The sequence below is a fragment of the Chiloscyllium punctatum genome, chromosome 10, assembly GCF_047496795.1.
Source record: "Chiloscyllium punctatum isolate Juve2018m chromosome 10, sChiPun1.3, whole genome shotgun sequence".
Classification (NCBI taxonomy): domain Eukaryota; kingdom Metazoa; phylum Chordata; class Chondrichthyes; order Orectolobiformes; family Hemiscylliidae; genus Chiloscyllium; species Chiloscyllium punctatum.
Genome location: NC_092748.1, coordinates 76,486,229 through 76,493,934, shown reverse-complemented (window position 1 = coordinate 76,493,934; position 7,706 = coordinate 76,486,229). Strand labels below are relative to the sequence as shown.

Genomic DNA, 7,706 nt, shown 5'->3' with positions numbered 1-7,706 from the left:
CCGGACTATGAGGTTGGAAGCTGTGGGTGGGAGATCTCCTGAGGTGATGCCAGCCCCCGGGAACGTCAACACGCAACGCCGGCAAGGTGGCCACGCCCACGAATACGGATCAACCACTCAGATTACGGAGAGGTAGCCAATCGGATTATGGCCAATCGGCCAATCAAATCGTATACAGCGAACCAATCGGATTGCAGAGAATTAACCAATCGGTTCGCTGGGGTTTGCCACGTGGGAGTGCACGAGGCGGAGTGGAGTGTTTTCGCGAGATCTGGGTTTACTTTTGCGGGGCTGGTGTTGATGTGGTCTGTGTGGTCATGGGGGAAGGTAGGAAAAGATGAGTATTTTGTGCTCACGGTGATCCTGACGGCCGTGCCTCCTTGCTGGAGGTCTCAAATGCAAATCAGACGGCGATCCGGGTTTTTTTCTTGGATGTCTATGTGAAGAACACGGCCGCTGTTGCGAGGAAGGTTGCGGCTGCAAGTTGCCATAGTTACCGGTCGATGTTGGCCAGACGTGGAGGAGCTCGGAGCTGGTAAATAACAGATGGCCTTTAAATTCTCCTTTAGAACCATTGTGACTCCTGCTCACTCTTGGGTTAATTTTTACCTTCATTTCAGAGTTAATTCTTAACTCCCCTATCTCTGTCATTAGTGTTGTAAAGTGGGATTCGTGTAGATTGAGTTGATTTTTAACGATATAGAGCAGATGGGCCGAAGGGCTTTTTTATATACTGCGTGATTCTATAATTCCGAGGAAAATAGTGATTTTTAGAACGGATCGCACATGACTGTCTCCTAAAACACTTTTTTCCATGAATTTGTTCAAGGTGTTTATAGCAAATGTATTCAATCAGTATTTAAAAAGGATGAGGGGAAACTTTTTGTGTGGAATGAGTTACAATATTTAAGAGGCTTTTGGATAGGTAGATGAATAGGAAAGGTTTGGAGGGATGTGGGCCAAATGAAGGCAGGTGTGACTAGTTTAGTTTGGGAACATGTCATGGACTAGTTGAACCAAAGGGTCTGTTTCCATGCTGTTTGACTCTAAATCTATAGATTACTTCAGAAGACTGTATAACTGTGTCATCAAGTATATTCAAGGCTGCGGTGAACAGTGTTTAATCAAGAAGGGAATCCAGGATAATGGAGAAAAGATTAGAAAGTGGAGTTAAGGATTACCAGATCAGACATGGTTTCATTTGAATAATGGAGTAGATTTAATAGACTGAATAACCTACTTCTGTGCTCAAACTCATGGTCTTATGGTCATAGGTTGATGGTTGTATTGGAATACATTTCTGTTGCTGCTAATGCCCCACAGTGCCTCATGGATACCCAGTCTTGAGTTGCTAGACCTGTCCGATCTATCCCATTTCACATGGTGATTGTGCTACACCAAACAATGTAGGTTTTTCAGTTTGATATGGAACTTTGTCTTCACAGGAGACCACTGTGCAGTGGTCACTCATACTGGTACCATCACAAACAGATATATTTATAGCAGTTAACTTGAGAGTGTGAAGTTAAGGATGTTTTTCCCTCTTGGTTCCCTCAGCACCTGCAGCAGATCCAGCCATGTCCTTGAGGACTTGGCCAGCTTGGTCAATAGTAATACTGCTGAGCCATTCTTGGTGCACGTTGAAGTCCCAAACCCAGAGAACATTTTTCACCATACCCAGCCTTGCTGCTTCCTGCAAGTGGTTTTCCATATAAAGGTGTACTGATTCATCTGCTTCAAAGGAGGTAGGGGAGATCATAGTTGGTAATCAGCAGGAAGTTTTATTGCTCCTGTTTGATCTGAAACCATCATTGTCATTGCCACTGCTGGATCTTTCCTGCTAGTAGGAAAGGCCATACCTAGAGTGGATATGTTCTCTGAAGTGTGTGAAGTATGGTTGTGTCAGGCTATTGTTTTAGTAATCTGTAAAATCCTCTCCCAGGTTTGGCACAAACCTCCAGGTGTTAGTAAGTAGGCTAGAGAGCTGCATTTACCATTGTCATTCAGGTAATTTATTCAACTCCAGGTGGTCCAACTAGTTTCGCTTCCTAGCAATTGATACAACTGAAGTTGTAATTGATTCAAATGCATGGCTTGATAAGCCATTTAGAAAGGTAGTCAATCACATTGCTGTAGGTCTGAACTCTTACAGAGGCTAGTGTGTTTTGAGAAGATTTGTAGCTCAGGTTGAGGATCTGGATGTAAGTTTGTTCGCTGAGCTGAAAGGTTCATTTTCAGATGTTTCATCACCATACTTGTATCATCTTCGTGGACGAAGCTGGTCTCAGAGGCTAGTTTCCTTCTCGAGACACTTGTCAATCAGATGAATTTTTAGAACAATGACTTTGAAGTCCCAGAAATTCAAATTCCACCATCTGCTGTAGTGAGATTTAAGCCCGGGTCCCTAGATTTTACCTGGATCTCTGGTTTACTCATGTAAGGATAATGCCACGAGGCCTTTGACTCCCACGTAACGCTTATCCAGTGCATTTTGGCACTTGTATGATGAATTCATGGTGCAACTATGACATTGGCACAGCATGGTGCTGTCAACAACATTTCCAACCCTTGCCTGACGACTGCTGACAATCATGCCAAACTGTTTGACTTTGTGTCAGCACTGAAAGGCAAGGCAAAACAGAAATACAGAAGTCTGTTAGTTTGGATTGGGGGGGGGGGGGAAAGCGCAGAAAGGAAAAACAAGATGAGGCAAAGTAGAAATGCTCTGAGTATTCAAGTGGGCTGAAAATGAGTGCTGAAAGCACATGAGGATCCCTGAAATCCACCCTAGTCCAATTCAGAAGTTGAATACCTGGACCTGTGCACAATGTGTCTTGCCACAGCATTGCAATGAGAGATGCCAGTGCACTACCTAAGTACAATATTGAATTACAGAATCCACTGTAAGGATGAGTGAGACGCCATGATGGTGCAGTGAGGCTGGTGCATATCAAATTTCAAGGTCTGTGGACATGAGGTGCATGTTGACTCTGACCATGGAATGTTCCCTGAGATGTTGGTAGCAGTCTCTAAGATGAATGTTCAGAGGAGTAAACAGTGAACTGGAGTCACCAGGTAACCACTTGATTTTCATGTTGGAAATTCTTGATGTCTAATTTCTGTCTAGCTGGTGACTTTAAAACTGCATAATTAGTGTGGCAAAATGAAGTAGTATGAGTATTAGATTAGATTAGATTACTTACAGTGTGGAAACAGGCCCTTCGGCCCAACAAGTCCACACCGCCCCCGCCGAAGCGTAACCCACCCATACCCCTACATCTACATCTACCCCTTACCTAACACTACGGGCAATTTAGCATGGCCAATTCACTTGACCTGCACATCTTTGGACTGTGGGAGGAAACCGGAGCACCCGGAGGAAACCCACGCAGACACGGGGAGAACGTGCAAACTCCACACAGTCAGTCGCCTGAGGCGGGAATTGAACCCGGGTCTCCGGCGCTGCGAGGCAGCAGTGCTAACCACTGTGCCACCGTGCCGCCCATGCAAATAGGCCTCTCTCCACTTGCTAGCAAGAATCTTATCTTGCCATTGAAAACTTGGTTGGAAAATGGAAACTTTTGCCATTGAGATTGAGAAGGTCTTCATCAGACAGCTTCCCCAATTTTCGCAATTTTTTTGCCATGATCCACAATGTCCAGAGCTGGGAGGAATTTGTCCACTGTGTCAAAGAGCTATTTCCTTGAAAGCTTTGGAATAATTCATCACAGTCTTATACCATAAAGCTACAGTCTATCCAAGCATTGGCCATGAGAATAACAATGGTTTGAATATTTCTGCAAAATTAAATTGTACAATAAATGTCAGGACCTTTTAGGAGTATTGATATACAGGGATTTGGCATTACAGGTCCACAGATCCCTGAACGTAGCTACACCAATGAACAAGGTGGTCGAAAGCACGCTTGCTTTCATTGGCCAAGGCATTGAAAATAAGAGTTGGCAAGTTATGTTACAGCTGAACAAAACATTAATTAGGGCATACTTAGAGTATTGCATGCAATTGTGGTTGCCACACTACCACGTTAGCAACCTTTAAAGCATATCTTAATAGACAAATGAACAAGAGGTGAACAGAGGGATAAAAACTGCATACGGGCAATAAGTAGTGCGTCTAAATAAGGACTAGGAATCAGCACTGGCTTGCTGGGACGAAGAGCCTGTTCTTGTGCTGTATATTATATTGTAAAACCAGGAGAGAATGAGAGATTTCTTATCTACATACTGACTTGTATTTTACAGTGTAAGCTACTGTTAGTGGCTAGTTTTAAGTGTTGAGTGAAAGAAAGGTATAATAATTCCACTACTACTCAAGCAGGTGTTTTATTATCTATTTATCTGTATGTGGAATGCATGGAACTCTGACTTGTTAATCTCATTAGGATATTATGTTAGTATGAATAAATTATATGAATGAAGTTATTGTCTTATCTCAATAAAATTGTAATAAATACAACCTGTTTTAAAAGGAAATGTTGCTTTGTCAATAGTCTGTTGTGAAAACAATAAATTTTGGGCATGTTTTCAAACTATATATTTTAGTGATCCATTGTAAGGAGTTATTATTTTACAGAAAATAGTAATAACGCTACAATTTAATTTTTTTTCATCAAGTGCACTCTGCTTACCATATGTTTACCAAATTATTTAGTGTAAGGTTACCACTCTTAACCAGCTAATACACTTAATGGACCTTTTTTGCAAGCAGTATGCTACAAAAGTACATTAAACCTGCCAACAGGGTTACCACCACAGAAATCTGCTTTCAGTATTGATTATAATGGAAAATTATTAACACTGTTTGTCAGTACAGCAAATGAAATGTGAATGTCATTAAAGTGTTATAATCCTTTCCGAACTGTTATGTACACTGGGCTAACAGTATAGTCATTTTTAGCTCCTGTCTTGTTTAATCTACTAGCATTCACAGCACTATCTGTATAATCTTGTGTGTCAGCTGTGACTGACTTGGCAGCACTAATACCTCTGAATCAGAAGATTCTAGATTTAAATTCCACTCCACTAAGTTTACCCATTGTGTGATATAGGTAAATTAATGTTACTTCTGCAATTCTGCAATTCCATTTTACAAAGTAAATGAGCACACACCAGTGTGTAATTGTTTTAGCCAAGGGCTGAGTCAACAAAAATGGAAACGATGTGGAGGAAATATATAATTGTTTTTGTATTAGCTAAAATTGTATGCCAGAATGAAACGTGACAGCAAAACAATGGTAGATATTATAGGCAAATAGATAAGATGTTGTGAGGGGATGAAGTTAAGCTAGATACACCTGTACAAACAGTAGGTATAAACATCTGTTTCCCACTTTTACAGAGACAGAGGAACAAACCCCAATTAAAAGGGTCATAGGGATCAGAACGGCCTCGGGAAAGGCACAGATGGAAGGGGTAGATAATGATGATGAAGAAAGAATATGCCTAACAATGACCTACAGCGGGATGAGGTCAAACGGCCTTGTGAGGCCAGAAATAAGCATTTTGTCACAGACAAGGCAAGAGATAAACAGGAGTATTGGGGCCAGTCTTAGGGAAGTGGAGGATGTAAACAGGGGAGGAGCAATGTAAAACAAAAGAAACCAAATTATATAAATATTGTGTATGAATTAAATTTTGGGTGTGTATGTCCTCTGCCTTATAGGCACTGGACATCACACCCACTTGCAAGTGTGAAATAAATGACACTACTGATTCAGATCTTGTCTCGGACTGAAATTATTGAAGTGAGTGAGCTTTGTTTCTCACACCCATAAATCTAAGTAGAAAGAGGTTCCTAAAATCCAGTGCGGAGCTAGTAGAATTTGATGAAAATGCTCTCATTCTCTCCTGCGTTACTGAATGTACAGGAAATTTAAAAGTATTTGTTTGGGGATTCAAGATGGCGACGACCCAGTAGCTTGCTGAACTGTGCCCAGGACCCAGACAAAGTGGGGTAACCACCCTCCTCTCACATTTTAAATAGCTAAAAATAGCTTTTTCCCAGTTCCTACAGCCATTTTTCACCAAATTTTAGCAGTTCGCAACAGGCAGGGACCCCCGCCCACCCCTGCAGCAACAGATGCGGCCGCTCGGAGGGACTCCCCGAACGCCGAATCGGGACCTTGGAAGAACAGATTGATATCGTCCAGAATCGAGGTTGTTGGAAAAATATTTAATTGCTGAGTCTTCCTGAGCAGGAGGAAGAAGGCCAGTTTGTGGATTTTTATTTTGGAGCAATGACTCCCACAACTGCTGAAGATGGAGTCGGGGCTGGGCTGTGTGCGGCTTGAGCAGGCCCACCTGGTTATTGTTTATTGGCCCGGGTCGGAACAGCACCCCCGCCCGGTCCTAGTGCGATTCCAGCACTACAGGGATAAGCAAATGCTGCTGGAGACCTCAGGAGTTCTGGGGAGGGATCCCCAAGCTATGGTGTATATAAAGGATCCAAAATAATGCTATTCCAGGACTTCTCTCCGGTCATGGTACGTAAGAGGAAGGTGATTGACAAGGTAAAGAAGCGTTTGAAGGATTTAAATATTCAGTACTCCTTGAGATAGCCAGCAACGCTTCGCCTCAGTCACGTATAACTCCGGTTGACCAGAAAAAGCAAAAGAATTTTTGGATGCTCTTAAATAGACTGAAGGACTTGAATTATATGGATGATTATTTTTCTTCTTTACCTCCTTTTTTCTCTACCTTCTCCCTTTTCTTTTCCTGGGGGGCTTGTCTTTGAACTTATTTTATAATTTGCTTGGTTTATCTGGTTGTTCGAAGATGTGTTTTTGAATTTTTTTGAGTTTTCCTTGAATATTTTCTGGGATAGTAATTTTGTTTTCATGATGCTGCTTTGTTAAGAATGCCTACGGTAATAATATGGAAGGGATGGGCTGGGTGTCTACTTTTAATTTCCTTGTTATAAGACATTGGTATTTGTTCATTTTATTTTGCGATGTCTGCGGCAAGTACATAGCTCCAGCTGGAAGGAGTTATGGTGGGATTACTGGATAATAGGAGTGTAAAGTTGTTTTTTAAAACTTGCTTGAATTGTTTATGGTTTTTATTCAATGTCTGTTGTGTGGGGTTCTTCCACTGGGGGGGGTCTCGGACTGTCTTGAGCGATCGTGGCTAGTCATTTGTTTAAGTGGTACACTTGGAATATTAAAGGGAGCCACTCGCCAATAAAAAGGAAAAAGATATTATCAGGTCTTAAAAAAAAGAGAGGGTTGATGTAGCCCTTTTACAGGAGACACACCTAACTGATAAGGAGCACTTGAAGCTGCAGCAGGGAGGATTTGGTCAGGTGTTGTTTTCATCCTTCAACTCAAAGTAGGGGAGTGGCCATTCTTATTTGGAAACATTTTCCATTCCAAGCCAGATAAGAGATGAGTCTAGACGGTTTGTAATACTTACAGCTCTAATATATGGAGAGGAGTACTGAATTTTGAATGTATACTGCCCCCCCCCCCCAGCACATCCTTTTAAATTCATAACAGATGCAATTGCCAGGCTGATGGCCCTTGGGGTACATCACATAATTATAGGGGGAGATTTTAATTGTATTATTGATCCCAAGGAGGACAGGACACCTAGGAGCTCTGCAAGTATGTCTATGAGATCTAGGCAGCTGGTTGGACTGAATAGGGATCCGGGACTGGTTGATGTGTAGAGGTGTTTTCACCCTGAGGG

At 42.1% G+C, this 7,706-nt stretch overlaps 1 protein-coding gene across 1 annotated transcript in view; it reads left to right on the top strand.

The window, feature by feature from the left end:
* Nucleotides 1–229: 229 nt before the first annotated feature.
* faima (Fas apoptotic inhibitory molecule a) overlaps nt 230–7,706 on the top strand; it is a 34,173-nt gene continuing 26,696 nt past the window's right edge. Inside the window, exon 1 of the mRNA XM_072579598.1 lies at nt 230–535. The gene's annotated coding sequence lies outside the window, so the exon portion shown is untranslated. The remainder of the gene's footprint in view (nt 536–7,706) is intronic.